General features: G+C 36.6%; 1 non-coding gene across 1 annotated transcript; it reads left to right on the top strand.

The window, feature by feature from the left end:
* Positions 1-457: 457 nt before the first annotated feature.
* Positions 458-565, top strand: LOC112774651 (small nucleolar RNA R71). Its single transcript, XR_003189125.1, has one exon. It is a non-coding gene; the product is annotated as a small nucleolar RNA R71 (small nucleolar RNA).
* The last annotated feature ends 9,364 nt before the right edge of the window (positions 566-9,929 follow it).

Raw genomic sequence — 9,929 nt, forward strand, 5'->3', positions numbered from 1 at the left:
GTTGATCCTTCCATGAGAAATTTGGATGATTTCTCCATGAGGGATTATAGGTGTTTCCATAGGGTTCACCCATGTAATTCACCTCTGCTATTGCAGGGTTCTCAGGATCATAAGCTTCTTCTTCAGAAGATGCCTCTTTAGTACTGTTGGATGATTCCTTCAAACCATTCAGACTCTGAGAGATCATATTGACTTGTTGAGTCAATATTTTGTTCTGAGCCAATATGGCATTCAGAGTATCAATTTCAAGAACTCCCTTCCCTTGAGGCGTCCCATTACTTACAGGATTCCTTTCAGAAGTGTACATGAACTGGTTATTAGCAACCATGTCAATGAGTTCTTGAGCTTCTGCAGACGTTTTCTTTAGGTGAATGGATCTACCTGCAGAATGGTCCAATGACATCTTTGATAGCTCAGACAGACCATCATAGAATATATCCAGGATGGTCCATTCTGAAAGCATGTCAGAAGGACACTTTTTGGTCAGTTCCTTGTATCTCTCCCAAGCTTCATAGAGGGATTCACCTTCTTTCTGTCTGAAGGTTTGAACATCCACTCTAAGCTTGCTAAGCTTTTGAGGAGGAAAGAACTTGGCTAAGAAAATCGTGACCAGCTTATCCCAAGAGTTCAGGCTATCTTTATGTTAGAGTCCAACCATACTCTAGCTCTATCTCTTACAGCAAACGGGAAAAGCATAAGCCTGTAGACCTCGAGATCAACCCCATTGGTCTTAACAGTATCACAGATCTACAAGAATTCAGTTAAGAACTGAAAAGGATCTTCGAATGGAAGTCCATGAAACTTGCAGTTTTGTTGCATCAGAGAAACTAATTGAGGTTTAAGCTCAAAATTGTTTGCTCCAATGGCAGGGATTGAGATTCTTCTTCCATGTAAATTGGAATTTGGTGCAGTAAAGTCACCAAGCATCTTCCTGGCATTGTTATTATTTTCGGCCATGTCTCCTTCCTTTTCGAAAATTTCTGTTAGATTTTCTCCAGAGAGTTGAGCTTTAGCTTCCCTTAGCTTCCTCTTCAGAGTCCTTTCAGGTTCAGGATCGGCTTCAACAAGAATGTTCTTATCCTTGTTCCTGCTCATATGAAAAAGAAGAGAACACAAAAGAAAATATGGAATCCTCTATGTCACAGTATAGAGATTCCTTATGCAAGTATAAGAAGAGAAGAATGTAAGAAGGAGAAGAAGAAAAATTCGAACATAGAGAAGGGGATGGTGTTCGAATTTATGGGTGGAGGAGAAGTGTTAGTAGATGAATAAATAACTAGAAGGAGGTGAGGAAGAGAAGAATACGAAAATTTAAATAAATAAAAAATAAAAATATTTTAAAATTAAAGTTAAAATTCGAAAATTAAAATTGAAATCAAATTAAATTAAAAATTAAAACAATTAGTTAGAAAAAAGGGAATTTTGAAAAAGAGGGAAGGGATTTTCGAAAATTAGAGAGAGAGAATTAGTTAGGTAGTTTTGAAAAAGATAAGAATCAATCAAAAAGTTAAGTGGTTAATTGAAAAAGAATTGAAAATCAAATTTGAAAAGATAAGAAGTTAGAAAAGATTTTGAAATTGATTTTGAAAAAGATGTGATTGAAATTTATTTTGAAAAAGATTTGAAAAAGAAATTTAAAAAGATTTGATTTTGAAAATTAAAGTTGATTACTTGACTAACAAGAAACAAAAAGATTTGATTTTAAAATTTAAAGATTAAACCTTTCTTATTAGGCAAGTAACAAACTTAATATTTTTTAATCAATCACATTAATTGTTAGCATTGAATTCGAAAATATGGAATAAAAATAAGAAAAAGATTTTGAAAATTAATTTGAAATTTTTGAAAATATGAAAGAAAAATTGAAAAATATTTGATTTTTGAAAAAGAATTGAAAAATATAGAATTTTTAAATTGAAAATTTGATTTGACTCAAAAGAAACAACTAAATTTTAAAAAGTTTTGAAAAAGTCAACTCAAATTTTCAAAAATGTATGAGTGAAAAAGGGAAAGATATATTTTTTTTTGAATTTTTAATGATGAAAGAGAAAAACACAAAATTGACACAAAACATAGAAATTATGAATCAAAACAACTAATGCATGCAAGAACACTTTGAATGTCAAGATGAACACCAAGAACACTTTGAAGATCAAGATGAACATCAAGACTTATTTTTGAAAATTTTTTAAAAAAAGAAAACATGCAAGACACCAAACTTAAAAATTTTTATTCTTTAGACATTAATAATTCAAGAATGCATATGAAAAACAAGAAAAGACAAAAAACAAGAAAATATGAAGATCAAACAAGAAGACTAGCCAAGAACAACTTGAAGATCATAAAGAATGCAATGCATGAAATTTTCGAAAATAAATTTTTTAGAAAATTAAAAAGATGCAATTGACACCAAACTTAAAATTTGACTCTAGACTCAAATAAGAAACACAAAAACATTTTTGATTTTATGATTTTGTTAATTTTTTTTTTTGGTTTTTTCGAAAATTATTTTGGGAAAAACGAAAAAGAAGAAATATTTTTTTTGAAAAGTTTTCGAAAATAAAAAGAATAAAAACAAATACTTAAAATTAGAATAAAATTACCTAATCTGAGTAACAAGATGAACCGTCAGTTGTCCAAACACGAACAATCCCCGGCAACGGCGCCAAAAACTTGGTGCACGAAATTGTGATCATCAATGGCGCCAACAACTTGGTACGCACAATTGTAATCTCAACTCTTTATCACAACTTCACACAACTAACCAGCAAGTGCACTGGGTCGTCCAAGTAATAAACCTTACGTGAGTAAGGGTCGATCCCACGGAGATTGTCGGCCTGAAGCAAGCTATGGTCACCTTGTAAATCTCAGTCAGGCGGATTCAAATGGGTATGGTGAATTGATAATAAAAACATAAATAAAATATAAACTGGGATAGAGATATTTATGTAATTTATTAGTGAGAATTTCAGATAAGCGTATAGAGATGCTTTCGTTCCTCCTGAACCTCTGCTTTCCTGCTGTCTTCATCCAATCATTCCTACTCCTTTCCATGGCAAGCTGTATGTTGGGCATCACCGTTGTCAATGGCTACTTCCCGTCCTCTCAGTGAAAATGGTCCAAGATGCTCTGTCACAGCACGGCTATTCATCTGTTGGTTCTCGATCATACTGGAATAGGATCCATTGATCCTTTTGCGTCTGTCACTACGCCCAGCACTCGCGAGTTTGAAGCTCGTCACAGCCATCCCTTCCCAGATCCTACTCGGAATACCACAGACAAGGTTTAGACTTTTCGGATCTCAGGAATGGCCGTCCATGGGTTCTAACATATACCACGAAGATTCTAATATCTCAGACTCGGTCCCCTGTATTAGATATCCAAGAGATACCCATTCAATCTAAGGTAGAACGGAAGTGGTTGTCAGGCAAGCATTCATAAGTTGGGAATGATGATGATTGTCACGATCATCACATTCACATTGAAGTGCGAATGAATATCTTAGAAGCGGAATAAGTTTGTATTGAATAGAAAAACAGTAGGACTTTGCATTAATCCATGAGGAACAGCAGAGCTCTACACCTTAATCTATGGTGTGTAGAAACTCTACCGTTGAAAATATATAAGTGATGAAGGTTCAGGCATGGCCGAATAGCCAGCTTCCAAACGTGATCTAAAGATGAAACTAAAGATGTAAATACAATAGTAAAAAGTCCTATTTATACTAAACTAGTTACTAGGGTTTACAGAGATAAGTAAATGATGCAAAAATCCACTTCTGGGGCCCACTTGGTGTGTGCTTGGGCTGAACATTGAGCTTTACACGTGTAGAGGCTTCTCTTGGAGTTGAACGCCAGTTTGTAACCTGTTTCTGGCGTTTAACTCCACTTTGCAACCTGTTTCTGGCGTTTAACTCCAGAATGTAGCATGGAACTGGCGTTGAACTCCAGTTTGCGTCATCTAAACTCGGGCAAAGTATGGACTATTATATATTACTGGAAAGCTCTGGATGTCTAATTTCCAACGCAATTGAGAGCGCGCCATTTGGAGTTCTGTAGCTCCAAAAAATCCACTTTGAATGCAGAGAGGTCAGAATCCAACAACATCTGCAGTCCTTTTTCAGCCTGAATCAGATTTTTGCTCAGGTCCCTCAATTTCCGCCAGAAATTACCTGAAATCACAGAAAAATACACAAACTCATAGTAAAGTCCAAAAATATAATTTTTAATTAAAAACTAATAAAAATATACTAAAAACTAATTAAAGTATACTGAAAACTGTGTAAAAATAATGCCAAAAAGCGTATAAATTATCCACTCATCACATAGTAACCTCAGACTCCTCCTTAATATTTGCCTTGATTAGCAGCATCTCGATCTCCTTATGATACTCATCTACGGACTTAGAATCTTGGTATAACCATTGGAGCCATTGATGTAGCTCGCTGTAGTAGTAAGAAGGGACGAACCGCTATCGTATAACCTTCTTCATCTTCTCCCAAGATTGAATTGGTGGTTTTCCATTCTGTCTTCTCTTTTTGTCCAGATCGTCCCACCAGACAAGGGCATAATTCAAGAATTCTATAGCAAGCTTCTTACCTTTTTCACATCAGAATAGTTATGACATTGAAATAAGAGCTCCACCTTCCGTTCTCATTCCAGGTAAGCCTCAGGGTCACTTCAGCCTTTAAATTCTAGTATGCAAATTTTTATAGCATTGAGGTTATCTTCTCGTTGTCTATGACGTCGGCATCTGGGTGAAGTCTTGATGACGAGCCGGATCATCGGTTAGGAATTTCTCTCTTTTCTCCGAAAGGGGAGGCAAGATGGGATTTCAATGTTGCATGTATAGTCCCAACTGACAAGGCAACTCGCGACCCAAAGTTTAGATTAGATATGTCACAATTTAAAATCATTTAAATCCGAGAGTAGAATCCTGAGTCGTCTCCCAAGGAACTAGCGATCAATAATGCACAAGTTCCATTGTGACAGTCAAGGGATTTTCAATAAAGAGATGAATAATTAAAGGAATAAAAGAACATTCAAAATTTGCAATTAAAGAACTAGCTATATAATATGAACAAGTAAGATGTAAAAGTGATTGATGTATGTGTGTAACTCAAAGCATAAATGGCTTCTTGGCTTGGAATGAGCTAGGGGATCCTTTCCTTGTTGTAACCACTACTATGACAATTGTGATGGATTAATCTCACTTAGTTAACCCTTAACATCGAAGGATAGATCAAGTGAACATAAGTGTTCTTAATCCACAAATCCTAACTCACTTGATAATTGCCTTAGCAACAAGTTAGCGTTAGTGGACACAAGAACAATTAACAATACAATAATTATCACTAAATGTTGGACATTTCAACTCTAGGAACCCATATGCTCATTTTCCCCAAGCCAAGAAGTGAAAATTTAGCTCATAATCAAAATTGATATTTCCGCAAACACCTGGTGGGCAATGATGTGCGGAAAACGATCCGACACAAAACTCACCGGCAAGTGCACCGGGTCGCATCAAGTAATAATAACTCACGGGAGTGAGGTCGATCCCACAGGGATTGAAGGATTGAGCAATTTTAGTTTAGTGGTTGATTTAGTCAAGCGAATCAAGATTTGATTGAGAGATTTGTCATTTGCAGGATTTAAATTGCATGGAAAATAAAGGGAATGGGTAATTTGCATGAAATTAAAGAGAACTGAAATTTAAAGTGCTAAATCTTAGAGGGCAATAAATTAAATGGCAGAAACTTAGAACGCAAGAAATGTAAATTGCAGAATCTTAAAGTGCAAGAAATGTAAATGGCTTGAATTGTAAAGGGAATTGGGAATTGGATTTGCAGAAATTAAACAAGGAAGAGTGAAATTCAACACACAGAAGAGTAGAAGATGCCTTGGGTTGAATCGGATCTAAAACAGAAATATAAAAGAGCTTGAAAAGTAGTAAACAGAGAAATTGAGAATGGGAATCCAGATCTCAGGACTCAAGAGACTAGATAACCAAGTCTAGATCTCAATGCCTTCCTAGATCCAACAAGAACAATTGCAAAGGAAATGAAGAAATGTAAATTGCAGAGAAAGTAGAAGTAGAAGCAATTAACAGAAACTGAAATTCAATGATGCGGAAAATTAAACAAGATCCCAAGGTGAGATTGAAACAGAATTTCTTCAATTCTCCACCCAAGATCTGAAGCAAGAAAAGTAAAGAGTATTCAAGCAAGAACAAGGAAGAAGAGAGATCAATTCTCCTCCCCAAATTCTCTTGAATTAAAACAACAATGCCAAAAATGTAAAGTGAGCTCTCTACAAAACTACCTAATCAAAACCGAAAAGAAAAGCCTCCTAGAAACTTAAATCCTAATCTATTTATACACTTTCTTCAAATGGTCTTCAAGCCTTGAATTGGGCCTTTGCTCTTGATGGAATTGGGTTGATAGAGGCCTTGGTTGATTGCTCTTGGAGTTGGAGAGAGAACCAATGTGAACCGGGTTGTGAATCTTAAAAGCTTGAGTAAAAGTTTGAGTAAAAGTTTGAGGCAAACTTTTACTCAAACTTTTTACACCAGCTGCCCCATTCTTGCTGCTACCAACGTTTGAGCTAAAGTTTGGGGTCAAACTTTTGCTCAAACGTTGGCCCCCTTATGCACACTCATGGCGCCAACGTTTGCCAAAAATTTTGAGGCAAACGTTGGCGCAAACTTTTTGTCTCCAGGGTGTGTTGCTGATGGCGCCAACGTTTGCCAAAAAGTTTGAGGCAAATGTTGGCACAAACTTTTTCTCTCCAGGGTGTTGATTTGTGATGCCAACGTTTGCCAAAAAGTTTGAGGCAAACTTTTGCTCAAGCTTTTTGTTCCCTGGTGTGTTTTCACTTATTCCGAAAGTTTGAGCTAAGGTTTGAGGCAAACTTTTGCTCAAACTTTTTGTTCTCTCTTGCTCCTAGCTATTCCTTCTTGCTTCAACCTTTCTCCAAGCTTTCTTCACCTATCATCAATCAACCAAACACATCAAAGCTATGCTCAAAATCATGAGTTTGTCATTCTTTCATAATATGTGGCAATTATAGCATAAATCCTCATGAAATTGCATTAATTCATCTATGGTTGATTAAATCAAAGGAAACATGGAAATCTACCCAATTGGCTTGCTTATGGCTCAAGAAAGTGCATAAATCAATTGAAAACAAAAGAAAAAGGCTAGTGAAACTAGGCTAAGATGACTTGTCATCACAACACCAAACTTAAAGCTTGCTTGTCCCCAAGCAAGAAATGAATTATTGAGAAGAAAGAATGAAATGGAAGATGATGTTCATGCTAGCAGAGTATTATTGGTAGTTCATGGGGTTTTATGTGGATATGTAAACACTCACTTCTTATTGACTCTTAGGCCTAGAAAGTCTTCTTCAAGCATCAAGCAACACACTGCTATGACCTCTCATTATTCCTTTATCCTTGGCTATTATTTTGTTCATAAGCTTTATTTGAGTGTCATGTGTAACAAGTTCATTGATTTCTTTATACTTGACACATTATTCACTATAGACACTTGGCTCACATTTCTTCTTAAAACATTGATGCCCAGCACCTCTTTGGGTTACTAAATACATTGTAGTTAGGTTGCTCTTGATAGTGGATTTTCAGCTGATGATCCCGGGTTAGTTAACCCAAGTCACCAAGTGTTGATGCACTCCAAAGAGCTTAATAATCCAAGCAGATCCTAGTACAAAGACACCACAGGCATATATTCTAAGGTTCAAGCTATTGGTGTCTAGCTTTATTTCTTTTTGTTTTTCTTTTGTTCTGTTGCCATTTTTGGCTTTTTCTTTTCTCTTTTTTTTTTTGTTTTTCTTTTTAACCAAGGACTTTTATTTGATTGAGATTCATAGACAGTAGGCCACTTTCTACTTAAGAGGAGACATCCTAGTTCTCTTATTCATTAAAAGAGAGCTATTATGCAATCACACATTCATACCACCACTTACTTTTATTGTACTTCTATCTAACGAAGAACTATCTCACTTCACATTCAAACATTTCTTTTATTAAATTAAAGATGCAGGGGACAAAGCATGCTTTTTGTTCAGTGAAAGTAAACACACAAGCACACACATAGGCTAGCTTACTTATTTTAAGAGAAACAAACATAATGCAAAGACTACTAAACTAACAGTTACTGTCAAGATGGGCATATTCACACTTCCAATTTAAAGCAATTCAATGCTGATGGAGTTAAGTGACAATACAACCTCTTGGTGGCTTCTTCTTCTTTTCTCTCAGCTAATGGTGTGTGGCCTTCCCAAGAGAGTAATTGAATTCCTGCAGTGTTAATGGAAGTTGCTTGTTTCTCAAGCCCTTAGGTGACTGATTAGTGTGTAAGACTTTCTTGTAGGCGTTTGAACTTACATTGGTGCGTGAACACCAAACTTAATCCCTTGTCATGTTTCTCATGCATTAAAATATCCATATGTGAAAGCCTAAGTCTTTGCTAAAGGTAATAAAACTAAAAAAAAACAATGATTAAATGATTTATCAGATTGCTTGGAGCTAGTAACCCCTTGTGCAGAAGGTGAGAATGTGCTTTGAAATGAAATTTTGGTGGAACACCAAACTTAGAATCCTTTATTCTCCCTTAAATTATTTTGGTGTGAAACACCAAACTTAGCTCCTTGCAATACATACCAATCATTCAACCTTTTTATTGAAATAGCTATAAAACAAAAATTACCTCAGGTTGGGTTGCCTCCCAACAAGCGCTTCTTTATTGTCATTAGCTTGACATTCTTCAATTCTTTTCAAGAAGGTTGTAGGTTCTAAACCTCTTTTTCCTTATCCCGTTGTCCTCCCAAGTACAGCTTTGCTCTGTGACCGTTTGCTGTGAATTGACTCTTTGTTGCTTCATCTAGCAATTCAATACTCCCATAAGGAAAAACCTTTGTCACCAAGTACGGGCCAGTCCACTTAGACTTAAGTTTGCCAGGGAAGATCTTAAGCCTTGAGTTATACAGGAGCACTTGTTGTCCTGGCTTGAACTCCTTCTTTGTGATCTTCTTATCATGCCACCTCTTAGCTCTTTCCTTGTATATCTTAGCACTCTCATAGGCTTCTAGCCTGAATTCATCTAACTCATTTAGTTGTAACAACCTTTTCTCTCCTGCAGCTTGGGAATCAAGGTTGAGGAGTTTAGTGGCCCAAAAAGCTCTGTGTTCCAACTCTACAGGGAGGTGACAGGATTTGCCATATAATAACTGAAAGGGTGACTTGCCAATAGGGGTTTTGTAAGCTGTCCTATATGCCCATAAGGCATCTTCTAACTTCCTAGCCCACTCCTTTCTCGTGCTTCCCACTGTTTTCTCTAAGATCTTCTTCAGTTCCCTATTTGCGAGTTCAGCCTGGCCATTAGTCTAAGGGTGGTAAGGTGTGGCTACTTTATGGAGTACTCCATATTTGTGGAGGAGTTTCTCCATCTGTTTGTTGCAAAAGTGACCACCACCATCACTAACTAGCCCCTTGGGCACTCCATATCTTGTGAAAATGTGCTTTTTAAGGAATTGAAGGACAATCTGTGCATCACAGGTGGTTGTGGCTATTGCTTCTACCCACTTTGATACATACTCTACTGCCACCAGGATATATCTGAAAGAGTAGGAAGGAGGAAAAGGTCCCATGAAATCAATGCCCCATAAGTCAAACACCTCCACTTCCAGGATGAAATTTTGAGGCATCTCATTTCTCTTTGTCAATCCTCTAGTTCTTTGACATTCATTGCATTGGTGAACAAACTCTCTGGCATCCTTGAAGATGGTTGGCCAATAAAACCCACTCTGTAATACCTTTGCAGCTGTTCTCTCTGGTCCAAAGTGTCCACCATATGCTGAGCCATGGCAATGCCATAGTATGTCCTTCATTTCACTTTCAGGGACACACCTCCT

The sequence above is a fragment of the Arachis hypogaea genome, chromosome 18 (genome assembly GCF_003086295.3).
Source record: "Arachis hypogaea cultivar Tifrunner chromosome 18, arahy.Tifrunner.gnm2.J5K5, whole genome shotgun sequence".
In the NCBI taxonomy this organism is placed as follows: domain Eukaryota; kingdom Viridiplantae; phylum Streptophyta; class Magnoliopsida; order Fabales; family Fabaceae; genus Arachis; species Arachis hypogaea.